General features: G+C 49.4%; 1 protein-coding gene and 1 long non-coding RNA gene across 6 annotated transcripts in view; one reads left to right on the forward strand and one right to left on the reverse strand.

The window, feature by feature from the left end:
• The window catches only part of LOC122406617 (solute carrier family 23 member 2), a 1,354,473-nt gene that overhangs the window by 439,577 nt on the left and 902,322 nt on the right, over positions 1-12,574 (forward strand). The gene's annotated exons all lie outside the window — the stretch shown is intronic.
• LOC122406627 (uncharacterized) lies at positions 6,749-8,346 on the reverse strand. Its single transcript, XR_006260025.1, has 3 exons — positions 8,272-8,346; positions 8,093-8,151; positions 6,749-8,019 (listed from the first exon to the last, which is right to left on the reverse strand). It is a non-coding gene; the product is annotated as an uncharacterized lncRNA (long non-coding RNA).

Below are 12,574 nucleotides of genomic sequence, written 5' to 3' on the forward strand. Positions count from 1 at the left end.
TATATCAATGGTTATTGTTTGAAAACTAGTATGTAGTAAGGGAATATAACGCGGTGGTGAGAAGCTTCTTATCCTCACAGACCCGTAATTATGGGCATCGGCGATAGCAACAGGTACAACGCGCAGCAATGGTGTGCGAACATCGCCGGTAATATAGGGCTCACAGATATCGGTATAAACGTACATCATGTTGGGCGCTCCGTTGGCTAAATTGGCAGGCCTCTGAGCAGTGTATCCTTCACGGGGCACTACTACGCCTCCTGTTTCGGCGAACCCTAAAACCTTGCTCAGTACGTCGGAGAAAAAAAAGGTGTGCTCCAGGCTCTTACAGGATTCGCAGACACGCTTCACCGTCACATACCCGTTGCGGGCGTGCTTGAATTTCAAATGGCCCGTGACATAAGGTATTTCGTTAATAGCCTCGAGCAATGTCCCTATGCTATGGTATACGCCGGGCGGCACACAGGCGTTATCTTCCTTAAAAGCAGACGCCTTTGAAGCACCGGCCTCCAACTCGCTCTTGATAGGTACGTACTTCACCAGGGTACCAGCCGGTTGCCTCGTTGTCACACTCAGGATGTTTCGCCTACCCTCGGTAGGTACGTACCTCATTGAGATACCAGCCGCCTGCTCCGTTATCATATTCAGGAAGTTTCGCCTGCCATCGGTAGGCACGTGTAAAATGGTTGCGGGTATATGGATCTCGGCTAATGAAACAGCCCAGCTACCGTGAAGAGACATACGCTGCGGTAGATGTGTGGTATACCGTGTTGTTACATTATCGGGATAATAATCCATACTACTATTGCTAGGTAAAACCATGTAAAACTCGTCTTTCATTTTAACGCCCTCTGTTTAACCTGCTTTGTTTGCACTCTCGATAGCTCGGGTTCATAAAATACACCGTCAATATCCTCGTCGTGGAGATCGTGCAGGAAGTATACCACAGGACAAATACCGGACGACACACGGTGAATCTTGAATAACTCGCTGCTCCAACCACCTTCGTAACCTTTTGCAAAGGCCGCCTTCGCGCTACTGATACGCACAATGTCACCCACCTTATATTTAGGGAGACAACGCTCTGGCCTTTTGTATCGCTGTATCAAGTTATCCCGAGCCCTAGCGGCTGTAGCAAGCGTCACAGAGCCGGGCGTCATTTTTATAGCGCTATGCGTAGAGTTGTTGTATGCTGAAACAATGCTCTGTAGAACGTCGAGGTAGCGTTTTTGCCGGGAATACGTGAAATAGCGCCACATTCTCTCCTTCAGCGTTCTATTGAATCTCTCGACAATAGCCGCTTTGATATCGGGGTTTCTCGCAATGCGAAACTGTATGCCTTTTTTCTTTAAGAAAGCCTGAAACGCAGCACCGACGAATTCTTTACCCCTATCCGTCTGCAGATAAACGGGTGATCGACCGTTGCTATTTTTCTTAGACAAGACGAGGTTAAACGCTTTAGCCACGGATGTGGCAGATTTGTCGCGTAGAGGCTGAACCCATGCGTATTTACTAAGAGTGTCTATCACGACAAGTAGATAAACATAACCATCGTTATAATCTTTAATTGAGCGAAGATCTACCAGATCAGCTTCCCAAAAGTCATCAATGTTCCGTACGTTATAAAAACGTCGCGGGAAGTGCTGTCGCACTGGTCTGTGTTTCGTGTAAGCATCCTGCCCCTCAAGCCACTGCAGCGTCTTCGTTCTGGATACTTTTTTCTGACGTGCCAGACGTAGCAGTTTAGTAGCACCTGAAAACGATGCTTCATGGGATGGATTAAAATACACTTTTTCCAGCGTTTTCATATTTATAATGTGAGGTTAGCCCAGATTACATGTCTTTTCTTATGATGTTTATTAGGATAGCCGTTGCCGCTCTGCCCTGCGTTATCTGATTTGCTATCACGGCCACTGAAGAACGGTGACTGACTCGTCGCACCTGTACTGTCGCTGTTTGTACTGCTGTTGCTGCTCTCCTCGAGCTGCGACGGTCGTAGCGTTGAATTGGCCCTTGTCTCCTGCCACAAGGCGTCATTACCGATGAACTCCCGCGGTGTCTGTATTGCTCTCAGAAATTTAGCGAAAGCACCACGCCCCGCCGGTTTAGATATTTTTCTAGCTCTCATGGCGTCGTTCACAAGATCAACGATATTCGAGCCCTGAATCGGGCTACCCTCAATCGATACGACTCCTCCGGAATCCCAAGAAAAATTGCTGCGTGGCGCGTCATGTAAACGACGGAGCAGTAACTTCGCTTTAGTGCGATATTTGGCTGGTATGCTTTCAATTATGACGGAGTCGTTCATACCGTTACGCGTTTCTCCTTTTTCACTTTTATCATAATTAGACGCCGTTGTATGGTCGTTCTTCATAAGATCGCTGTGCTGTCGAGCTCTCTCGTCATCAGAAAAATGGAGATAACGCTGTAGCACAACCAGGTACGCTGTCCATTTTTCCCTCTCATTCTTGTAGGCGTTAGAGTTCAAAATTTCATTCATCTCCGCGTCCAGTCTGGATAATACGGTATCAGTAGATTGTGGTGGTTGTGCCGAGGCGTTCCAGCCGGCCGTTGGCTGTCTCTGATTTTGCATGCCCAGCTGTGTCGCATGCTCCTCAGGGATAAGAACCATTTTTCTCGCGTGCTCCATCATCCCCGTCCACCAATCAAGCTCGATAGAACAGTGCCTAGTATCGGTGCTAGTAGGAGCGGTAGAAACCCGCCGCTCTGGATAACAAAGCGTTTTTTACTCTTCCAACAACCTTTTTTCGCGGCTAAACGACGGAGAGCGGGGGCGTGTCGTCGTAGCTTTTTTCGCTGATCAGCCTTCAAAGGAACGTTACCGCAAAGAACGTTCAAGGCACACTCGCAGATACAGCGGATGATGCTCGGATCCGCTTTACGCAGGACAGCCTCGCGTTGCTCTTTATTGAGATACTGAAGAGCCCGTAGTATCGTCACGTGCTTTTTGCAGAGTGGTGCACCGTTTCGCTCCATTACGCATGTCAAACTGTCTAACCTCTCGACGTATCGCCCCTTTTAGCCGATTTTTTTGACCTATAGGGATGGGGGGTAGCAGTGCCTTTAAGAATATACCACACGCATAGACCAATACAATAATAAGGGTGGGAGGTGTTTGTGCAGGTGCTGGGTCTTTGCGTTATCTTGTTAGCTCGCTGAAGTGCGCTCAAAACGATCATGCATTTATCACAGTACGATAACCCTTTGGGCGCCATTACATGCGCTGAACTGGTAATTCACCAGCATTGCATCCGCTTTTAAACTTTTTCCGCGGCACGTAGACAAAATGATGGGGGTCGTCGGGAAAAATACAGGTACGGAATCTACAGTTGTCAGGCGTCGATTGTTTCAGATCGAGTAGCAAATAACCGTGCGGCTTGGATGTTGCGTCGTGGTACGCCTCCTGTAGGAAACGCGGGTTTTCAGGATACACCTGTCGCGCGAGATGCTGAATTTGAGCACGATCACGAGGATTTTTGAAAATCACTATATAGTTGGCATTCAGCGAGATATCTCGCTGACCGTGTCCTTGATGGAATAAGTTCTGGGTAATAAAAATAACGCTCAGATTTTTATGATGACTGCCTTTGGTGAAAAGGTCCACAACATTGTTGTTAGACGCCTCACGCATCAAATCATCGATTATGAGAAGTTTTGCGCGAGGGTCGTTAGCATAATCACCACTCTGAGGTAGACCCTCATGGAACTCTATTGATTCACCATACTCCGTGTACGCTGACTGCCACTCGGAGTAATAGAAAATGACTCTCTCGAATGGCTCACTGTTCATCCGTGATATAAACTTTAAAAACTTTTTTACAAAGTACGTTTTACCGCAGCCTGTGGGACCACAGATCATTGAGGTCCAGGGATGCTTCCACCGTACATCCATCTGCACGAATGACCACGTTTCCTGCGGGGCGGTATAATATAAAGAATTCGAGCAGTTGAAACATGTATAGAGCTTTTATTTTCCTGTAACAGTATAAATATTTTACAGTAATAACATAGGTATTTTACAATACTGCTTAACAATGTTTAAAGCGAGAGTTTTTATAAACGGCTATTTGTAACCGTAAGGGAGCGAACCGTATTCGCCATCACGTCTTCGCTTGACACTCAGAGGCATGCACGATTTCTTTTCGGGTCGTGTGACAACCTGGTGGAATGGTGTACGACGTATTGAATCAAACTGTAGTACAACAGGATTCTCTCTCTCACCTGTTATAAATGACCGTATTGATTCGTAATTTATCAGCGAACTGTTTGCGTAATTCAGCGTTATGCCTTTAACCTTGCAAACCTCGCTTTCCGCGCCGCTCGGCGTATTAACTATGAAAGAATAAAATTTAGGGCCGCCTGAGATGAAAGACTTAATGTAACTGCCCTCGCCGTAGGAGCTTAGCTCGTCGGTTAAATCCCCTAGCAATTGACCCGTTGGCGGTTCATACTCTCCAGGCTCTTTTCTCGTGACATAAATAACGGAATCGGTGTCGCAGTACAGAGCACGCTTACCCAGCGGTTCGAGATAGGTGTAAAGTTTTAAACGGGCTTGGGCTGTGGTGTATGCAGCTATGACAGTATTTGCTATATTAGACGGTATTACAGCATCACTGGTTTTCGTATAATTAACATACAGCACCTGGTTGTTAACAGGTAGCATACCAATGATCTCGTGCTCGGGGCTATTTAGCAGCTCCATAAGTTTTTCGCGTGTCGATACTATTTCTGTTTGCGGTAAATTTTCGCGTTGTCCAAATTTACCCCAAAAGGAGTTAAGACAAAGCTTGGCTACCGAGCGCAGCCCCGGGTTTTTCGCTACCGCACCCCGCTCCAGCTGAACCCCTTCGGCTGTCTTAAAAGCAGTTATATAACGCTCTTGGGCAGCCTCGTCATCTGCATAACCCTCGGGCCAACCGCTAGCCTCTTGTTTGATTTTAAGAAAAGTGTTTATGTACCCGGTGAAAAGGCCCCCCTTTTGTGTATCGCGGTTGTACTGCGTTATATTATACTGCCAAATCTCGCTCACGGTTAATATTTTATACCCGCACGCAATAGCTTTTCGCAATTCATCCACTACCCAAGTACCGCTAAACACACGCTCCGCGGGGTCTTCATGAGGACACGCGTCCTGGTTCATTGTTTCGCAGCAGCTACGACATAACCCGAATAACAGGCGCTGATGCATTCGCACCGGCAGCACCGGATGATAAAGATTTTGCGGTGGAAGCACTGTACATTTAACAAGGCCCTCGACGCGGGAAAGACTGATATTATTTTCGGGACCTGTCAGCTCCCTGCACTCGTCGCCGACGTATACCGTTGGATGGCCCACCGGATATTTGCCGTACTTGCAGATGTATGGGTACAAAGAGCAAACGTCAACATATCGTATCTGCTCCCCGTCTTTCACGTCGTACAGAGTGACCATGTTTTCCGTGCGACCACCGAAAAAAGCATCGCGCGGATTGAGAGGCTCCGCTCGAACCAGAGGGTGATCACTCACAAAAGCGCTCATCTCTAAATCTGTTTTTATCATCCGGTCATACGCGCACTCCCAAATCTCGGTTAACGTGTAGCCGCTTGAGCGGATTCTCTGCGCTATAGCGTTTGTTCTCTCGAGACGCTCGTTCAGTGTATCACCGTCGCCTTGTACACGGTCTCTGTTTACAGTGAAACAGCTCAAACACCCGTGCCAATAGCAACCGTGAAACTGTAACACGTGGGCTGAATCAGGTGTTTCGTAGTAGCCGTCTACTAATAAATTTTGAGGCAATTTAAACTCGCGCGAGCGTCCTGCGTGAATGATACGACGATTTAAAGAATGCTCCATCCACACGAGCCAAGAGACCGCTTTTTTTGACTGATTGTGAGCCCATCTGTAACCGCCCGTAGGTATAATGCCGATCGTGTTAGGTTTTAAAAAATTTTTTCGAAAGATTTGAAAGCAGGCGGACGCGATTGTTGTGTTTTCGCTAAACGGGCAAACGCGTCCGCTGTCCTTGAACATTTTCCGGAAAACCACACAGGCCTGTCTCAATATCGTAACGTCGTTTTTACAATAGGTTATGAGCTCGTTTGAAAAGTTAAATACATAAGAGGCATTCTTTAACTCGTTATACCATGCAAAAAAACGCTCGCGTTCCTCCGGGCGCATAGTGTCGGGAGAGTAATCGGCTGCAGGCGGCATCGGCCCAATATAATTTTGATTCTCGGGCCTATTGAACAGATGCGGAAAAGATCCTTTGGCGAGAGCAGTTTTTAGACCGAAAGATTTAGGCAGTGCACTCAGAGGCATGTGAAAGTAGTTCAAGCTGTCGAGAAACACGAGTTTGCTAACGCACATTGTGATGATTTTAGTACCGTTCATTATTAAAGATGGGAGCTGCGTTTTTTTCTCCTCGATGAGGTAGCGCAGGATAAACTGGGCATCGAAACCACCGGCGTTATGGGCTATTAAAAATACGTGAGAGAAGTTCGGCATACTCTGTATGGCTAACTCCACAAGTTGACACACAGGATTCGTCCTAAATATAAACTCGTGATCCCCGCAATGCTCGCACGGCTCGTCTATAGAAACATTATCGCAGCACTTGGTGCAGACACGTTGAGCTACGCAAAGATTCGGTTCGTGAACGCGCGTTGTAGGATCACCTTTTACAGGGGTACACTGCTGCGTTTCAAAATCATAGAATATGAATATGTTCTCTTTCGGTCTCTCATCGACGCGAATAGGCCTCATATAGCACAGGCGATTATAGGGGTGCCGCGATTTACACGTTTTACAGAAACCCTCCCCGCACACATGCGTCTTTTTCTCTAAAGATCTTATTGCGCGAAAGCAGTTACGGCACCGCTGAAGAGACTCGCAAACAGTGTTTACCCTGTGTTTACGACGGATGGTAACAGCCCTGTGATTTTCTAAACATTGTTCCCCAAAAAAATCGCGGTTACATGTCTCGCATCTGATCGCGGCAGCTGCTCCCAGAGCGCAGGGCGGTGCTTGAAGGCAGCGAGGGCATTTCTTTTTTAAACATCTATGATCCCGACGAGAACGGGCGTTACAGATTGCGCAGAAGTTTAAGCTGCCTACAGCACCACGCAGATTCAAGATAGGCTGGAAATGATGCGACCGCTCATAATACAGAATGTATAACGTGTGCCGGACTGAGCCTACTGTATCCATAACCGTCTGTGTACCGTCAAACACCGGTCTTTCGCGTCGCCCCAAAGTCAAAAACTCGAAAACCACGATAGCTAACCCCTCGCGAGCCAAATAATTCTGGTACACAGCAATTTCGCGCATACCGCAGCCAGCGGGCTGTATAACAACATTTGCGCTTCTCGTGAGCTCAAGCGCCGCCTCTTTTTGAAGCGACCCGTTAATCTGTCGTATACGCTGCCATCTAGAATGCAGAGCCCCTGAGCGTATCTCACCCCTTTCCGCGTACGCGCGTGCTGTTACTAACGAGCGCGGTAGACACAGATTGTCGGTATTTCGAATCGTTAAAATTGATTTTTTAGCAACGCCCTCGTGTGTCAAACGTTTTCGCCCCCTACCCTCCACGCCTTTAACGATACATACTTTTATTTGGAAAGAATCATCAATATCCAGAGACGCTGCACTTTGAGCTATGCTTGTTATTAATTGCCAGATATCTACAAATGTATAGGCGCGGACAGGACGGAATGAAAGCCAGACGGGGCCGTGTGTTAAGCTGCTCGCGGAGAACGAGATCCCCGCGTAGTCACCACCCTCACAGTGACTCGTGAGATGCGTCAGAAGATCGCGGAATGCTCCTTCAAGCCATGCTGTCACGTTTGCGCCAGCTTGAGGCTGGCGGATACGCAGTGTTATCTCCCGACCACGTAGTCGAAAACGTTTGAAATAACGAGCTGTATCGTGCGCAATGATGATCCGCCCTCCCGGGGGTTGCACATCCCCGAAAGCCTCGCACCCCTGTGTATTGCGCGTTCTCCCCCCGCCCGTTTGTATATCTGTAATCAAACAAAAGCGTGAGTTATAGGGTAGAGACAGCTGATAAAAAGGCATATTGTAGCTTTAGTGTACCTCGTACTAATCGCGGTACGCCAATAACGAGACAGCTGACGAGTCAGCTGACGAGTACCCTGTGTTAAATATAATAAAGCCTTTTAAACATATCCTGCATTTACCGCAAGGGCTAGAGATAAAGAGAGAAAGCGCGCGAGTGAGGGAGAAAGAGAGAGAAGACATTATTATTTCTTTACCTGAATCACACTCCATCAGCTCTTGAAACCATAGGCCGAAGCGTCTAGCTTCTAATCGCTCCTCGTTTAGATGCTCCTCCCCCTCCTCCTCCTCCTCCTCCGCCTGTTGAATGCCCAGCGGGTACACCCCCAGCTGATTCTCGGGTTGTACGAGGTCATCATCTTCCTGCTGACGATGGTGGTGATGCGATGGACCCGCTATCGCTCCGTCGTCATCGTTAGCTCTGGTGTGCCGGTACACAGCTGTTTGGATTATTTCATAATTTCTGTTTATTAACGCTGTTTATTTTTATTTTATTATCGCTGTACGGCTATGCTTACCCAGTATATCAGACCGATCGCTAAACATCAAGGAGGGGTTGAGAATAGTCGACGCCTCGTCGTCATCAAATTCGGGCTGCAGCGGTACCGGCTCGGCCGAGGTTGCCGAGGTGCTCGCTCTAGGCTCTTCCTCGGCCCTCTCCTCATGCTGCGGTTCTGAAAAAAACCGCGCCAGTAGCTTTTATATCTAAAAACGAGAATCGCTGCTAATAAAGCCAAAACAGAGTTGAATACACACGGTAGAGGGCGGTTTGATGCTCTAGATCCGCTTCCACCGCAGCTCTCGTCGTCTCAGCGAGAGCCTCTTCTTCTTCGTCACTCACAGCGTCGTAAAACGGCCGATATATGGTAAAATGCTGCGGTATCGTCTCGGCAGGGGCTGCCGAGGTGCTCGCTCTAGGTTCTTCCCCTACCCCCTCCTCATGCAGCGGTTCTGGAAAAATACCGCCCCCGTGGTTTTTACGTCTAAAAACGAAAATCGTGGATGATAATGCCAAAGCAGAGTTGAATACGTACGGTAGAGGGCTGTTTGACGCTCTAGATCCGTTTCCTCCACAGCTCTCGTCGCCTCAGCGAGAGCCTCTTCTTCGTCACTCCCCGCATCGTAAAACTGCCGATAGCCTATGGTAAAAAAAAAAAAAAATAGCTGTTGTATTGCTAATCGCCAACAACAGTGATTTATCGTGATAATGGTACTTACATCTGATTTCACCGACAAGGCCTCTTACGCGGGGGGCTTCTAAAACACCGCGGCGCTGTAACTCGTCATACACAGCATCCAGCACTCGTTGACCACTTAATATGCCTCTGTTATAGGCCACCACTAGAGCACGTAAAGGGGCCCACCAGATCACGTATTTAAGTCTGTTCACGAGTCGAGCACCCGATAAACGCAGCAACTCGTAACACCATAGGTCGTTACACCTGCGTCTCAGCTGAGCGCTATGCGGTTTTGTTAGACGTAAAAGACCCAAAATACAAGAACGCACTGATTCATCCGACATTGTAAGGGGTGATCGTTAAATACCGTTCTATATGACGGTTGAATCGCTACTGTCATATCTCGAGCGAGGAGATAGGTGTGAATCATGATTAAAATGCTAGCGATACTTTTTTCAAGACAGCAAAGGAGCAGTCGCTGAAGTTTAACAGTACTCTGCATGGTCCCCGGTGTTTGCGTGAAAAAGCACGCGCACGAGTGAGACAGCTTTGTTTAGCCCTGCAAGCATATTTCCGAGCATATTGCTCCATCTTCTGTATAGCATCTTCTCCTGAAGACCGAGCTGTGTCTTTAGCCCTCGGAGATACGCTCTTCATAAGTGAATCGGCTGAAGTCGCAAAATAGTATATAATAAAGAATATATATTGATGGGGATTTGTTTAGAGGCATCAAGAGGCTGCAGCCGTATGTGTAACCCCGACAGCTCTGTATAAAGCATCGCGTCTTACGGTAGAGCGAGAGAGAGGACTACTCACTAAAGGATCGGTATGATGAGAGTGAGCGAGACGGCATACGTCATCACTGCTACAGCTTTGAAGAGTTGTGCCTCTACGTCTAGCGAGAGAGCAAGTGAGAGAATGAGCGGTGTCGCGAGTGTGAGCGAGAGGGCATATGCTGTTGCTGCTGCTCTCGCGTGCTTCACAAGAGAGAGAGAGTGAGCGAGAAAATGTATCACGTCTCCTGGTGTGGGCGAGAGGCTGTGCTCTATCCTCGTTACAGCTCTGGAGCGCTCGGCCGATGCACGTGCAATTCTGATGACACTGCACGACGACGCTGCGAGAGCGCAGGGCATCGCATCTCATGAGAGCGCAAGCGAGAGGGTTTATCATGGCACGGGAGCGAGTGAGATAGCATACACTACCATTGCCACGACTCTCAGATGCTCGAGTATCGGGCCCCACGAGAGAGAAAGAGAGAGAGGATGTATCATGATGGTGGAGCGAGCAAGATGGTATATGATATCACTGCTACAGCTGTGAAGCGCTGTGTCTCTACGGCTAGCGAAAGAGCGGGTGAGAGAATGAGCGGTGTCGCGAGTGTGAGCGAGAGGGCATATGCTGTTGCTGCTGCTCTCGCGCGCTTCACAAGAGAGAGAGTGAGCGAGAAAATGTATCATGTCTCCAGGCGTGGGCGAGAGGCTGTGCTCTATCCACGTTACAGCTCTGGAGCGCTCGGCCGATGCACGTGCAATTCTGCTGACACAGCACGACGGCGTCGCGAGAGCGCTGGGCCTCGCATCTCATGTGAGAGCGAGCGAGAGGGTTTATCATGGCACGGGAGCGAGTGAGATAGCATGCTCTATCATTGCCGCGACTCTCAGATGCTTGAGTATCGGGCCCCACGAGAGAGAAAGAGAGAGAGAGAGGATGTATCATGATGTTGGAGCGAGCGAGACGGTATATGGTATCACTGCTACAGCTGTGAATCGCTGTGCCTCTACGGTTAGCGAAAGAGCGAGCGAGAGAATGAGCGGTGTCGCGAGTGTGAGCGAGAGGGCATATGCTGTTGCTGCTCTCGCGCTCGTGTGCTTCACAAGAGAGAGAGTGAGCGAGAAAATGTATCATGTCTCCAGGCGTGGGCGAGAGGCTGTGCTCTATCCACGTTACAGCTCTGGAGCGCTCGGCCGATGCACGTGCAATTCTGCTGACACAGCACGACGGCGTCGCGAGAGCGCTGGGCCTCGCATCTCATGTGAGAGCGAGCGAGAGGGCTTATCACGACGCGGGTGCGAGCGAGATAGCATGCGCTATCATTGCCACGACTCTCAAATGTTCGAGTATTGTGCCTCGCGAGAGAGAGAAAGAGGATGTAGCATGACGTTGGAGCGAGGGAGACGGTATACACCATCGCTGCTGGCTGTTGCTTAAAGAACCAGTGCGATGCTATGACTTAAGGTCAATGCTACGATGACGTACTCCCCCGCCTGCTTAGAGGCTGTGCACGGTGAGCGCGAGGTACCGTATCTCGAGAGAGAGAGCGAGCGAGAGCGTATACGCTGACGCGTATGCTAGCACGAGAGCGAGTAAGAGGGTGCACGCCGTCGAGATTGCAGCCACGTGCAGTTTTGATGAAGCAGTGAATACCTCAAGCTCTCGCGAGGCATCGCGCCTCGCGAACGGTCTTATCTAAGCGCGAGAGCGAGCGAGAGGCTGACTGCATCGGGCCGAGACGTCAGCTGTTTTACACCCCTCCTGTCCTTCTTTTACCCCTGCAATGATGTGCTCACCATAAGCACGTATTTGCATGAACGTCTTAGCCGTCAGTCTTCAGTCGAACCGTGCGCGAGTATCTCGTCCCGGCCTCTTTTATATATATCGCTCCTCTACAAGTTTTTTCTTTTTTTTATTTTTTCACCAAAATGTATCCGCGCTACCGGGATTATGAGTTTTTGTGCCACTCGTTTACGTGCCGTGTCATACGGTTCTTGAGCGTCGCGTCCCTATACGTCCGCACCGACGCTCTTGAACAATTGTACCGCCACGTGGTAGGTTTAATGTATAGTGAGTTTATAGACGGGAGGCTGGGCCGGCCCGTCCAAAGCGAGGAGGCAACGCCGGGTGTGAACTGCGTGGTGGTGCTGCGGGGCTCGCGTATTGCGTACCGGGGGGAAATAGTGTACTGCGACAGCGGTGATTTTGTCGAGGTGCATCTGGTGGACCACGGTGACAGCGAGTTTTACGAGCTAAACTGCCTGTACCACCCCTCACCGGCGTTAGAGGCGATACCGGCGCTCGTGATAGAGTGCTCCCTCCACAGCCTCGCCTACTTAGAGGCTTTTCACCATCCCATCCATGAGATGGAAGCGCTGTGCGAGGGGCCTCTTACGGCTACGGTCATGAGTCCTCCTGCACGTCACCCCCTGAGCATCCAGCTGTTTGCCGAGGACGGCCGGGATCTCGGGGGTGTTCTCGTGAACGAACTGCGGGCCGCCTATCCCGATTACGACGAAGGGGTTGAAGACGGGCTCCTCGGCGTTGCTGC

This window comes from Venturia canescens, chromosome 2 (assembly GCF_019457755.1).
Source record: "Venturia canescens isolate UGA chromosome 2, ASM1945775v1, whole genome shotgun sequence".
NCBI lineage: Eukaryota > Metazoa > Arthropoda > Insecta > Hymenoptera > Ichneumonidae > Venturia > Venturia canescens.